We start from the raw sequence: 15,669 nt of genomic DNA on the forward strand, positions 1-15,669 counted from the left end.
TTTTTTTTTTTTTTTTTTTTTTTTTTTTTTTACTATATGGGTTGCCTCCCATTCAGCGCTTATTTTATGTCTTTAGCTTGACTCAACGTTCGATTTTCTAATTATCGGGAAGGGGGTCTAAGTTTATAGGCCCAATATTTGGCGGTTTAGCCCAATAGTTCTTTACTCGTTGGTCATTTACCGTGAATTCGTCTCCTTTATTATTTATAAGCGTAATGGCTCCATAAGGATTTATGTTCACAACAGTGAAAGGACCTGACCAACGAGATCGGAGTTTTCCGGGGAACAGTGTTAGCCGAGAGTTATATAGCAGCACTTGATCGTTTGGTTCAAAGTGTCGGGAAATGATCTTTTTATCGTGATATGCTTTCGTCTTTTCTTTGTATATCTTCGAACTCTCGTAGGCTAATTGTCTAATCTCATCCAGCTCGTTGACCTGCATGAGCCTCTTTTCGGCAGCCGGTTTGATATCGAAGTTTAATAATTTAATAGCCCAGGCTGCCTTGTGTTCCAGCTCGACCGGTAAGTGACATGATTTCCCATACAGTAGGTGAAAAGGGGTGGTTCCTAAAAGAGTTTTGAACGCGGTCTGGTATGCCCAAAGTGCGTTGTCCAATATTCGAGACCAATCTTTTCGAGATGTTCCTACAGTCTTTTCAAAGATTTCTTTGATCTGTAGAATTGAGACTTCTACCTGCCCGCTCATCTGCAGGTGGTATGGTGTAGCAACTCTATGGTTCACTCCGTTCTTCCGGAGTAGTCCTTCAAAAATCTTGTTAATGAAATGGGATCAAGCGTCACTTATGACTACTCGGGGAATTCTAAATCTCGGGTAGATGATGCTTTTGAAATGCTTAATACGACGGACGCATCATTCGTTGGGGAAGCTACTGCTTCGACCCATTTTGACATATAATCAACAGCGACTAAAATGTATTTATTCCCGTAAGAGGAAGGGAAAGGACCTATGAAATATATTCCCCAACAGTCAAATACTTCTACTTCTATAATAGATTTCTATTCCATTTCATGTCTTTTACTGATTTTTCCTCTTCGTTGACATCTGTCGCATTGTGCTATGAATGCATGAGCATCGCGAAACATGGTTGGCCACCAGAATCCTGCTTGAAGGATTTTTGATACCGTTTTAAAGGTCGCAAAATCCCCAGCATAATCGGATCCATGGCATTGGAATAAAATGTCGTTTATTTCAGTTTCCGCGACGCAGCGTCTATACATCCCGTCAGAGCAGTGTTTGTAGAGATATGGTTCGTCCCAGTGATATCTCCTAACTTCTCTTAAAAACTTCTTCATTGTATAGCCTCGCAACTCTTCGTGCTCTATGTCAGCAGCTAAATAGTTTACTATATCAGCGTACATGGTCTGCTCTTTGAACCTTGCCCGACCGCGTGCACTTCCCGACGCAGATTTTCATCTACGGGGGAAGCACGGTATGGGTACAAGCTCGTTGTAAGCGACATTAAGTTTTATATCGAAGGTGAGGGTTCTAGGATTCGTCTTTTTGCTTAGATCATCTGAAGTGTTGATCAACATACTATCGTCGTGGTACTCTCGTAATCGATCGACATGGCATCGTTGTCGTCGATCGACAGGTCCTCGGAAGTGAGACATATATTCCCGATGAATGAATCTGTTTGGTAAATGTTTTCAGTTGGTAAGAAATCATCGATTGGGACGTCGTTTTCTATTCTTATCTGGGAAAGATGATCCGCAACTCTGTTTTCTACTCCTCTTCTATCTTTAATCTCGATGTCGAATTCTTGAAGTAGAAGGATCCATCGCAGGAGTCGTGGTTTCGCATCTTTCTTTTGCATTAAATATTTGATCGCAGCGTGGTCAGTATGAACGATGACGCGCGAGCCGACCAGGTATTGGCGAAACTTTTCAAATGCATAAACTACAGCAAGCAGTTCTTTTTCTGTTGTTGCGTAATTCCTTTATGCCTCGTCGAGTGTTCGACTGGCGTAGTAAACTGCATGTAGCTTTTTGTCTTTTCTTTGGCCTAGAACAGCTCCTACAGCGAAATCGCTCGCATCGCACATGATTTCGAAAGGAAGATTCCAGTCAGGTGCTTGTACGATGGGGGCAGTTATTAAGGCTTTCTTTATTTCCTCAAAAGACTTTACGGATTCTAGTGTGAAGTCGAATTTAACTTCTTTACAGAGGACAGAAGTGAGAGGTCTAGCGATTTTTCTAAAATCTTGTTTGAACGTCCTGTAAAATCCGGCATGTCCGAGAAAACTTCTCACGTCTTTTATGTTTATGGGTGCCGGCAGACCGGTCATTACTTCAATTTTTGCCCGATCTACTTCTATACCAGCAGCGGACTCTTTATGTCCTAGGACGATTCTATCGTTAACCATAAAGTGGCATTTTTCCCAATTTAAAACGAGGTTCTTTTCTTCACATCTTGCCAAAACTTTACATAGGTTATCGAGACAGTTTTTGAAACTGGATCAATATACCGAGAAATCGTCCATAAAGACTTCCATGAAGTCTTCTATCATATCAGTAAAGATTGACATCATGCATCGTTGGAAGGTGGCAGGGGTATTACAAAGACCGAATGGTATACTGCGGTACGCGAATGTTCCATAAGGGCATGTAAAGGTGGTCTTTTCTTGATCGTCAGGATGTATAGGGATTTGGAAAAATCCAGAGTATCCATCAAGAAAACAATAGTATTGGTGATTTGCAAATCTTTCCAACATTTGATCAATGAAGGGTAAGGGAAAGTGATCTTTTCTGGTGGCAGTGTTTAGCTTCCTATAATCGATACACATTCGATGTCCAGTGACAGTTCGCGTGGGAATGAGTTCGTTTTTGTCATTCTTCACTACGGTGATTCCGCCCTTTTTTGGTACGACATGCATGGGGCTAACCCAATTGCTATCCGAAATCGGGTAAATGACTCCGGCATCTAGAAGTTTAATTATTTCCTTTTTAACAACTTCTTTCAAGTTTGGGTTCAGTCGCCTTTCGTGTTCCACTGACGATTTTGAACCGTCTTCTAGGTGAATCCGGTGCATGCACAGATCTGGAGAAATGCCAGGAATATCCTCGAGAGAGTATCCGAGGACTTTCCTATATTTGCGTAATTTATTTAATAACAAAGCTAATTCTCCATTGGTCAGCTTGGCGTTCACGATTACGGGGTAGGAATTTTTATAGAGAAAAGCATATTTGAGTCCAGCGGGTAGCTGTTTTTACTCAATTTTTGGTGCTTTTTTCGGGATCCCATTCCTCCAAGGAGGATGGTTGTCGGTTGATTGCTTTCATTAAATATCGATCGATGTTGATTTCCGAAGTGTCATCCTCTATGTCATCAACGTTCGCTATTTCCATACTCGTGTCCATTAATCGTGTGCATTCCTCAGTTCTACTGTCGACACTAAATGTTTGTTCTTCACTAGATGTGAGTATTTTCTCCAGGGGATCATCTGAGCACAGGTTTATAAAAGATTCTTCAGTCAATTCACAGATATCATCCACATAGGAAGTGTGTTTATCGATTAAGGGTCGTCTTATCAGCTTATCTATGTCGAAGGTCATTAGAATGTTTCCAATGTTTAAACATATTCTACCCTCCTTGACATCAATTATCGCACCTGCTGTAGCTTGAAACGGTCTACATCGATTATCAGATTATCCGTTTCGGTATTTAAGCACCACGAAGTCCGTTGGGACATGACAGTCATTAATCCTTATCGGCACGTCGACAAGCACTCCCTCAGGTAATCTAACAGATGTATCGGCTAGAACCAGAGTTATTTTGGTAGGTTTGAACTTGTCGTATCCTAGGGATATCGCGACAGAGTGCGGCATGAGGTTCACACTGGAACCTAGGTCACAAAGGGATCGAGGAAAACTTTTATTCCGTATGTTGCAATCCAGAACAAAGCTGCCTGGATCGGGTCTCTTGATCGGAGTTTCGCCTTGGATTATCACACTTACTTTCTCTGAAACCATCATGACGCTACGCTCAGCGGCTGGAAAGCTGTTGGATACCATGTCTTTTACATATTTTTTTATTGAAAGTGATACTTTTATGGCATCACTCAATGGCATCTCCAACATGATCTTGTCGAATGATTTCTTGAGATTGCTTTATCTAACTCTCGCTTAGTCTGCGTCTTGTTAGGAGGGAAGGGTGGTAGAGTCCTATACACTCTTTCCATTGTTGGTTCAGCAGGAGTTGAGCGTCGATCGACATTGTTTCCACATTGTCGGTCGATATTTACTGTAGTGTGTCGATCGACATTTATTCTTTCTTGTCGATCGATTTCCACATCTTCTTCCAACCCTTCTTCTTCCTCCTCGAGGTCGATGGCTGCTTCCTCAGTGTTGGGCAGCTCTTTCTCTCGAGGTATTTCTAAATCGGTATTGGGAGCATCGAGGATTATCGGGCGTGACCTATTTTCACCGGTTTCCTCAACAACAGCATGTTTTTCTGCGTTGTTGATTTCTATTGTGCTCGGAATTAGGTGTTTTCCGCTTCTTAGTAACACGGCATTAACCTGACATTTCTGGTTCGCGTCAGTCCGCCCAGGGAGACGTCATGCCTCTCTTTTGGTGGCGGTTGCGTTTTCTGCGACTTGACCGTCGAGTCTCTTAATGTGTTCACTTAAGGCGTCAAATTTCCTCATTAGCTCACAGAACATTATGTCTATTTTTCCGTTTAGGTCAGTGGCCAATTTGCGATTTCCCGTGAAAGCATGGTTTAGCTTAAACTTCGCTCTGCCTCGGCGCGATCCAACAGTAGCATCGTAACTTTGAGTAAAGCTATCGGGGATAGGGATAGGGTACTTATTTTTCAAGGTTTGGGTATCTACAAAATCTACTTGATGTTCTAATTCAGATAGGGTGTCATCGTCAATTTGGTAAATCCCAAATTTGTTCTGTTCCTCAAGAACGGAATGAAAAGAATCGAGAGATTCTTTGATTTTGGCTAAAGGTAACCCATCAATTGAGTCAACTTTCCTTCCTCGCTCTACGTCCATCATTTCGTAGGATTTACCCGTAGCTACATTCTTGATCAGACGCTTTGCTTCTTTAGGGTTCCTGATACTGAAACTCCCTTCACTGGCTGTGTCAAGCGTGATCTGGTAATGCAAGTTAATACCTCGGTAAAAGGTATTAATGAGTTGTGGCTCTGAGTAGCCATGATGGGGACATTCAAGTTGGTAGCTCTTGAATCTCTCCCATGCGTTTCTGAATGATTCCCGTGGACCTTGACGGAATGTGGAGATTTTCTTCCTTACATCCCAGTAGAGCGTCTCATCGAAGAATTGATTAATGAAGGTACTCCTTATCTCCTCCCAGCAGGTCAAATATCCTGTTGGTAGTTGGTTTAGCCATTTTCTGGCGTCGCCATCCAAGTAGAATGGAAAGAGTTTACAACGATTGTATTCGTCATCCAACATATCTTCTAGATACTCGATGTGATCGTGTGGATTCTCTAAAATGGTCCCACGGAAAGGGTTTTGAAGTACCATGAATAATTATTCAAAGCTAACCCCGAATTTCTTGGTATCATCTTTTGGTAGTTTAATGGCGGACCTATTGGAATAGGTCTTGCCAGAGTTTAAGTAGTCTTGCAAAGGAAATTTCCATTCATGAAATTTTTTTTGAGATCGAGTTAATTTGAACAGGTATTGCAGTTCCCTGTTCATTTATAATTTGGTTATTTGTGTTGCTTAGTTGACCTTTTGGTTCTCCTATGACTACTCCCTCATTAGTATTATAGGTAAGAGAAAACTTACCTGCTTCCGGCGAGGTGTCGTCGATCGATGTTTGATGTGCGGTATCGACCAATTTTTCTATCGACTCGTCGCTCGATGTTGTTCCAATGTTGTCGATCGATGCCCGGCCGAAATCCATGTCTTCCATCTTGAAGTTCCTGTGTCAGCAGGAAATGAGAGAAAACTTTGAGGAAATTTAGTAACAAAATCTAGATTAAATTCTAAACTTAATCTAATGGTAATAAGAAAGAGACCCCAGCAACGGCGCCAAATTTGATATCACTCAAATTACCCTAAGGAGTGAATTACTCTCTCAAATAAGAGGTTCGGATGTAGTACTTAGGGATCGAATTCACAAAGACTCTAGGATTACATAATAGATTATGGTCTTGGAATAAATCTAGATTAAATGATTTATAAGTTTTAAAGCAGTTAATGGAGTGGTGAGCAAGTGTATTGCTCGATTGATTTGTTTTAGGAGTTGTTAACAGTTGGGAGAAATAGCGAGATTCAGGTATATTCTCAGGTCTGATAAGTAAAACTTAATTTGGGTTTTTAGGGGTTTATTGATGTTAATCATTCTTGAATTCAAACTTTAGATATAATAAATCTGGTTATCTAATCTAGATCTCAGATTTCAACTATCGTATGTTAATCAAGAGAAAGTGTCGATCGATAATTCTTAATGAATATCGATCGATACACCTTTCAAAATATCGATCGACAGGGCTATCGTTGTGTCGATCGATACTTCTTCCAAAAAGCTTTACGGATAGGTTTGATCTAAATTCTCTAACTCAATAGGCCAACTCTCGTCTGTATCTAGTCAGTTAGATCATACTAGTTATTTTCAGGTATTGAGTCAAGCAATGGCTTGATCCCAGTTAATCCTAAGATCTAAATTTAAAGGGTGATTAATCCTAAACTTAGCTTTAAGCATAACTAGATGAAAGAATTATGTTTCTCAACACCCTAACAATTGTTGTTGTCAGTAATACATTTATCAACCTATTGAGAAACCTAAATCTAACAAAAAGGATTACTCAGACATATTCATGGAACACATAGTTATGATGGTCTGAATAATACTTAATGGAAATGAGTGAATAGAGTAAGCAACAAAATGAATAAAAGGAAAGGAGTTCAAGATCTTCTCTGTTTTGCAGTGTAGATCTATCTCTCCAATTCTAAGCTCTCCCCTTTCAATGACTTCTTGCTTTCTCCAAACTAGGTCTAAAAAGGTCTCTAGGCAAGTCTGCCTCTAAACTAATACAAAACCCTAATAAATAGCCTAATAGGCGGCCATGGACTTAAAATGTAATTATTGAAACTTTTTGTAAAATTTTAATTTTTAATTCTTCTAATTTGTCATTAACTCTCGGGTGGCTTCGCCGTCGATCGATATGAAGAGTTCACTATCGATCGATATTCCTTGGTAACTATCGGTCGATATTCTGACAAATAATCGACCATCCTGCAAAGCTCAGAAAGTCTCCAAATAGCTCCAAATACATCATTTTCTTTCGGTTAGTACCTGAACCTGTAATTACTCTAAATAGACTCTATATAGTAATAATATATCTTAAAACACTCATAAACCATGGTTAAAATTGGGTAAAATCCATGGTCTATCAAGAGCTTGTAGATCTAATTTGGAGGAAGCAAGAGGCCACCATTGAAAAGAGAGAGCTTAGGATTGGAGAGATAGATCAATACTGCAAAACAGAGAAGATCTTGAACTCCATTGCTTTCACTTAATCTGTTGCTTACTTTTATTGTTAATTTTATCTAAGTATTATTCAAACCATCATAACTATGTGTTTCATGAATATGTCTGAGTAGTCCTTAATGTGAGACTTAGGTTTTCTCAATAGGTTAACAAATGTATTACTGACACAAACAATTGTTAGGGTGTTTAAAAATATTGTTCTTCATCTAGTTGTGCTTAAAGCTAAGTTTAGGATTGATCACCCTTTAAACTTAGATCTTAGGATTAATTGAGATCAAGCCATTGCTTGACTCAATACCTGAAAATAAACTAGTATGATCTAATTGACTAGATACACACGAGAGTTGATCTAGTGAATTAGAGAATTTAAATGAAACCTTTCCGTAAAGCTTTCTGGAAGAAGCATCAATCGATGCAGGGATAGCCCTGTCGATCAATATTTTGAAAGGTATATCGATCGATATTTGTAACGAATCATCGATCGACCCTTTCTCGTGGTTAACATACGAGAGTTGAAATCCGAGATCCAGATTAGATAATAAGATTGATTATATCTTAGTTTGAATTCAAGAACAATTAATATCAATAAACCCCTAAAAACCCAATTTAAGTTTTACTTGTCATACCTGAGAACATACCTAAATCTAGCTATTCTCCCAACTGTTAACAACCTAAAAACAAATCAATCGAGCAATAAACTTGCTCACAAATCCATTTACTGCTTTAAAACTTATAAACCAATTAATCTAGATTTATTTCAAGACCATAATCTATTCTGTAATCCTAGAGTCTCTGTGTATTCGATCACTAAGTACTACTTCTGAACATCTTATTTGAGAAAGTAACTCACTCCTTAGGGTAATTTGAGCGATATCAAATTTCACCAAAACCATGCCAAAGCCAGACACTTGCAGCAGAGCAGAGATTGATGACATGGTACATGGAATCTACATAGCCTAGGAGATGTCACTGGATGACTACTACAGAAGGCTCGATGATTTCTAGTACCCAATCGACAAAATCATCAACAGGTTGACTATACGCATTGATTAGCTGAAAGAGGAGATAGACATGATTCGGAGACAGCTGCGATCCGATCAGAGGAATATCCATCGATCGACGATCACACTCGAGCATCGATAGCGCCAAGCACACATCTTTTAGAGATAGTCTAGTAACAGTGAAGTTGTTAGAAGACAAGCTTGACGAGATTAATTTTTCTCAAGACTTGCTGAAGGAGGATATTTCCCAGAGATTAGAGGACATCTTAGAAACAACACGTGCAAGACTTAGAATGCAGCAGGGCTGTATTGGACATCTTCATAAAAGGATGCATGCAAATGAGGTTGGTAAGGAGATAATGAAAAACCAGTGGACCAGAGGAGATGAAGCCATAAGAAGCTTCGTTGGTACATGGTTTCAGATAAGCAAAGAAGATACAGACACTTGTTTGCCAAAAAGTAGTCACTTACCTCCATACTAGCCGAACAACCTCCAAAGAGTCAAGCTAAATGACTATAACAAAGCGCTTAATGAGAGACAACCCATTGGTAAGTTTTACTTAGTTTTATTTTGAATCTATTACTAATTTTTCGTATTTATATTATTGCAGGTCATAAAAAAGCCCCAAAAAAATATATGATCCAAGGAGACGATTGATCAGCATATCGACCGATGAAACCTGGTCGAAATCGATCGACAGTACTACACCAGCAACGATCGACAGACACTTAATGGTGTCGATCAACACTAACATCAGCGAGCAGGTATATTATTCTTCCTTGTTAAATTGTGTACTAATGATTTATGTTCTCATTCTCACCAAACTTCGACTAAATATACACTGGGGATAGTGTTATTTAAGTATGGGGGGAGGTTTACTGATATTTAGTTTATTTATGAGTCTTATAAAAAGTTTTCAAAATGTTTTTATTGAGTCAAGAAGGGGACAATGAACTTTTTCAATTTCACTTATTATATAACCACATAGCACAACTCGTAGATTTATTGACTGCAGAGTGTATTAGAGATAATAAAGTGGATCACCTGCCAGTTATCCACACTTGCTGAGAATGTTTGATGGAACCAAAGGTGACCTCCAACCTAATTGAGCTTAATTTGCTTGTCTTGGAGCTTGGTATACAATAGAACGGATTCCTCCTGCAATTCTGGAAGGTAAAAGTCTGTGTGTTTCTGATTCTCTTCTCTCTCTCTCTCTCTTCGGCATCCATAAGAACCAAAGATTGACATGATTTCCTGCGGTTTAGAGAGGTAGGAGTGTCTCATGCAACCCCATTAATCTTCTCTAATTGAATGATCATACATAGTTGGAAGCGAGGGGTAGGAGTGTCTCCCACAACCCCATTATTCGCCTACACTTTGCAAATAAATAAATAATAGAGAAAAATCGAAAAGAAGATGAATAAGATGGACTGTATCAGCATCATTGTTCATTGGCATTGAAATAAAATGATTCAGAGAAGAGGGAAAGATGGAAGAAAGGGATCAGAAAAGACTACATGTGTGTTCAGAAACTTGCTTGAGTAAGAGTCTATGTGTCTTTTGATCGATACTCCTAAGGTAAAGCCTACACTTCTTACATATGTAATAAATGAGGTCAGTAGAGGGTTAGTCAGACAGTATTAGCTAAGTTGTTGGTTAGATGGATTTGGTTGCTAAGCTAGGATATGGTATATAAAGTACCTCTAAGGTTAGAATTGATTTGATGTGGCTTGCAACATTGTATAGGAAAGTACCTCTAAGGTTAGAATTGATTTGATGTGGCTTGCAACATTGTATAGGTGATGATAGTGAGTTCTTAAATTGTGTGAGTGTCTGCTAGTTTCAAACCTCTTTCATAAAGACTACTCTTTGTTTTGCTTGAGGACAAGCAAATGGGTAATTATGGGGGAGTTAATATACCACGGATTTTACTCACTTTTGGCCATGGTATATGAGTGTTTTAGGATATAATTATTCTGTTTTGGAATCGTTTTAGCATATTTATAATTTCAGGAGTGTTTTGGAGGAAAGTGGTGATTTTAGTATATTTTAGAGATAAAATAAGGGAAGCCCGTAGCTGACCATCGAACCAGTTAGGAGATCGTTATTCAGAGACAAACATCGATTGATGCACATCCTGTGACAGCGAAGCGCGCAAGATCCGACTAGGTTTCCAGCCGACGTAAATTCCAAGTCACACACATTTACAGAAATACCCAAGTCCAATTTTAACCTAATATTTATGTGCTATGTCATTGTTCAAGGCAACACACGTTTTCATACTTTATTACTTTTCACAGAAAACAATACTTAGGGTTTTTATTAGTTTGGAGAGAAGATCCTAGACTCCTATAGAGATTTGTATTGGAACTGTAGTATTTCTAACTCTATTCTATTTATGCAATTTATGTTTATGATTATGATTTACTTTGCTATGTCTGAGTAATTCATCTGTTAGATCTAGGGTTAAAATAGGTTATGAGAGATTATCCCAAAATATAGAATTGCTAAGATGATAAATATCGTCCAAGGAATTGTTATTAATGTATGTGTTATGGAGTAGCTAACTAGAACCTTGAACTTAAGATAGTGGACAACTACGACCATAGGTTCTGCACTAGAATAGATTCCCTTGAGCTAGGATTGCTAGAAACAAGCGACAGTTGATCTAGACAATACTAGTGAACCTATCTATCAACTCGTTAAGGCATGTCTAAGGAAACATCGACCGACGCTAATCTCATAGCATCTGTCGACGTTCGATCCGTATCAACAAGCGACAGCTGAGATATTGGACTTAGTCAATAGGATTGATTCAAAAGCGAAAGCCGAAATACTTTCTCATAAGAAGACGAGTTCTAGGATTGACAACCTAAGTATTCTATACCTCTATAATCCTGATTACCTGAATAGAAACCCTAGATCTAGCACTTTCTCACAATTTTTTACAAACCTCAAACCAATCAACTGAACAATTTCTTTGTTCGTCATGTTTGCTTATTTATTGTCTTCAAAATTTACCTAGCTTAATCACTGCTTATTAGGATCTATTGTCTGCCCTAGCTCCTTGTGAATTCGATCGTTAAGTACTACAACTGAACCTCTTATTTGAGAGAGTAAAAGTCACTCCTTAGGGTAATTTGAGTGATATCATAATGCTCCTGCTACTTTCCAAAGATGCATGATGTCGATCTTCACGGATATGATCAAAGACTTCATGGAAGTCTTTACGGACGATTTTTCAGTCCATGGATCTGATTTTAAAAATTTCCTCGATAACATATGCAAGGTATTGGCTAGATGCGAAGAAAATAAGCTCGTTCTAAATTGGGAAAAATGCCACTTCATGGTTAACGATGGGATCGTCCTTGGACACAAAGTATCTGCAGCCGACATAGAGGTAGATCGTGCCAAAACAGAGGTCATGACCGGTTTACCGGGGCTCACGACTGCAAAAGACGCGAGAAGTTTCCTCGGATATGCTGGATTATACAGGAGATTTATTAAAGATTTTAGCAAAATTGCTAGACCCCTCACAGCTCTCCTGTGCAAAGATGTTAAGTTCGATTTCACACCAGAATGCTTGAAAGCTTTTGAGGAAATCAAAACAGCCTTAATAACCGCCCAATTGTACAAGCTCCAGATTGGAGTCTTCCTTTTCGAGATAATGTGCGATGCGAGTGATTTTGCTGTTGGCGCAGTTCTAGGTCAGAACAAGGACAAAAATCTACATGTTGTCTATTATGCTAGTCGAACTCTGGATGATTCCCAACGGAACTATGCAACGACGGAAAAAGAATTACTTGCTGTTGTTTTCGCATTAGAAAAATTTCGTCAATAATTGGTTGGTTCAAAAATAGTGGTCCACACAGACCACGCTGCGTTGAAATATTTGATGCAAAAGAAAGATGCAAAGCCAAGACTTTTGCGGTGGATCTTGCTACTCAAAGAATTTGACTAATATCACTCAAATTACCCTAAATAGTTAATTTACGCTCTCAAATAAGAGGTTCAATTGCAGTACTTAGGGAACCTAATAAATCTAATGGGATTTGTTAAGTTGGATGGTTTAATGATTAAAATGTTTTGTTGAGCAAGTAATTGCTCGATTGATTGGTTGAGGTTTTGGTGCTTAAAAGGAAATAGCTAGACTTAGGGTTTTTATTCAGGAAACTTGGAATTATAATCCTACATATACCTAATGAGTTGCATGCATGATAATGTAGAGCTCAACTACGAAACAACAAGTCAATCAGCTCTCGCGTTTCTGGACTTGTCTATTAACTAGATCTAATGACCCAAAAAAATGTGTTCGATCAATAGCAAGTGTCGATCGATACACCTTTCACTCCATCGATCAATTATCCAGTATGGATATCGATCGACGCGCTTCTAGTTAAGCTTTATGCGCGGGTTGTGATAGACCATGGATTTTACCTATTATTGGCCATGGTTTATAAAAGTTTTAAGATACATTTACTACTATATATAGTCTATTTAGAGTATTTACAGGTCCATGTACTATTTGCAAGGAAATGGTGTATTTGGAACTATTTGGAGATCTTTTGAGCTTCGCTGGAAGCAAGAGATGGTCGACGGTCGCAATTCAGTATTGACCGACAATTACCACCAAATATCGATCGATGTTGGGTTTCTCACATCGATCGATTATGAAGCCATCCGAGAATTAATTACAAATTAGAAGATTTCAAGTTTCACAGTCTTAATAATTACATCATTAGTCTCTTGCCGCCTGTTAGGCTATTTATTAGGGTTTTGTATCATTTTGGAGGCAGCCTTTTTAGCCCTAGTTTGGAGGGGGCAAGAAGCCACCATTGAAAGAAGAGAGCTTAGGATTGGAGAGATAGATCATCTACTGCAAAACAGAGAAGATCTTGAACTCCCTTGTTTTCATTATTTCTGTTACTTTTACTATTTATTTTATCTAAGTATTATTCAGACCATCATAACCATGTGTTTCATGAATATGTCTGAGTTGTCGTTACTGTTAGATTTAGGTTTCTCAAATGGGTTGATAAATGTAATACTGGCATAACAATTGCTAGGGTGTTTAGAAATATAGTTCCTTCATCTAGTTGTGCTTAAAGCGAAGTTTAGGATTGATCACCCTTTAAACTTAGATCTTAGGATTAATTGGGATCAAGCCATTGCTTGACTCATTACCTGAAAATAACTAGAATGATCTAACTGACTAGATATAGACGAGAGTTGGTCTAGTGAATTAGAGAATATAAATCAAACTTGTCCGTAATGCTTTCTGGAAGAAATATCGATCGACGCAGCGATAGCCCTGTCGATCGATATTTTGAAAGGTGTATCGATCGATATTCACAAAGAATTATCGATCGACACATTCTCGTGATTAATATATGAGAGTTGAGATCCGAGATCCAGATTAGATAATCAAATAGATTATATCTTAGTTTGAATTCAAGAACAATTAATATTAATAAACCCCTAATTTCCCAATTTAATTTTTACTTATCAAACCTGAGAATATACTTGAATCTAGCTACTTCAACCAACTGTTAACAAACTCAAAACAATCAATCGAGCAATAAATTTGCTCACCAATCCATTTACTGCATTTAAAACTTATAAACCATGCAATCTAGATTTATTTAAAGACCATAATCTATTGTGTAATCCTAGAGTCTCTGTGGATTTGATCCCTAAGTACTACATCTGGACCTCTTATTTGAGAGACTAATTCACTCCTTAGGGTAATTTGAGTGATATCAAATTTGGCGCCGTTGCCGGGAACTCTTTCTTATTACCATTAGATTACGTTTAGAATTTAATCTAGGTTTTGTTACTAAATTTGCTAAAAGTTTTCTCTCTTTTCCTGCTGACACAGGAGCTTCAAGATGGAAAACATGGATTTGGGCCGGACATAGATCGACAAAGTGAGAGAAATATCGAGCGACAAGTCGGCATCAATATCGGTCGACGTCGAACATCAAACATCGATTGACAACCTGATCAGGGAGTAGTCCTAGGAGAACCTGAAAGTCAACTAAGCAACGCAAACAACCAAATCATGAATGGACAGGGGACTGTCTATCTCAGAAAGAGATAATAAATGGAAATTGCCTTTGCAAGACTACTTAAACCCTGGAAGGACCTATTCCAATAGGTCCGCAATTAGACTACCAAAAGATGATACCAAGAAATCCGGGATCAGTCTCGAATACTTAATTATGGTACGTCAAAACCCTTTCCATGGGACCATCTCAGAGCGACCGCATGATCACATCGAGTATCTAGAAGAGTTGATGGATGATGATTACAATCGTTGTAAACTCTTTCCATTTTCCTTAGAAGGCGACGCCAGAAAATGGCTAGACCAAATACCAACAGGATCTTTGACCTGTTGGAAGGAGATAAGGAGTGCGTTTATCAATCAATTCTTCGATGAGGCGCACTACTGGGATGTAAGGAAGAAAATCTCCACATTCCGTCAAGGTCCACGAGAATTGTTCAGAAACGCATGGGATAGATTCAAGAGCTACCAACTTGAATGCCCCGACCATGGCTATTCAGAGCCACAACTCATTAATACTTTTTATGGAGGTATTAATCTTCATTACCAAATTACGCTCAACACAGCCAGTGATGGGAACTTCAGTACCAGAAACCCTGAAGAAGCAAAGCGTTTGATCAAGAATATAGCTACGGGAAGATCCTACGAAATCACGGACGAAGAGATAGGAAGGAAAGTTGACTCAGTAGATTAGTCACCTTTACTCGAAATTAAAGAACATCTAGACTCACCCCACCCTGCTTTTGAGGGACATAACCAATTTGGGATTTACAAAATTGATGATGATACCCTATCTGAACTAGAACAGCAAATAGATTTCGTAGATAGCCAAACCTTGAAAAATAAGTATCCTAACCCCGATAGCTTTACCCAAAATTACGATGCTACTGTTGGATCACGCCGAGGCAGAGCGAAATTTAGGCTAAACCAAGCTTTCACGGGAAATCGCAAATTGGCCACTGACCTGAACGGAAAGATAGACTTAATCTTCAGTGACATGATGAGGAAGTTCAACACTTTAAGTGAACACATCAAGAGACTGGACAGTCAGGTCGCAGAAAACGCAACCCCCATCAAAAGAGAGACATGACCTCTCCCTGGGCGGACTGACG

At 38.8% G+C, this 15,669-nt stretch overlaps 1 pseudogene; it reads right to left on the reverse strand.

The window, feature by feature from the left end:
• Positions 1-4,032, reverse strand: part of LOC106330741 — a 5,036-nt pseudogene extending 1,004 nt beyond the window's left edge.
• Between the last annotated feature and the right edge of the window lie 11,637 nt (positions 4,033-15,669).

The sequence above is a fragment of the Brassica oleracea genome, chromosome C3 (assembly GCF_000695525.1).
Source record: "Brassica oleracea var. oleracea cultivar TO1000 chromosome C3, BOL, whole genome shotgun sequence".
NCBI lineage: Eukaryota > Viridiplantae > Streptophyta > Magnoliopsida > Brassicales > Brassicaceae > Brassica > Brassica oleracea.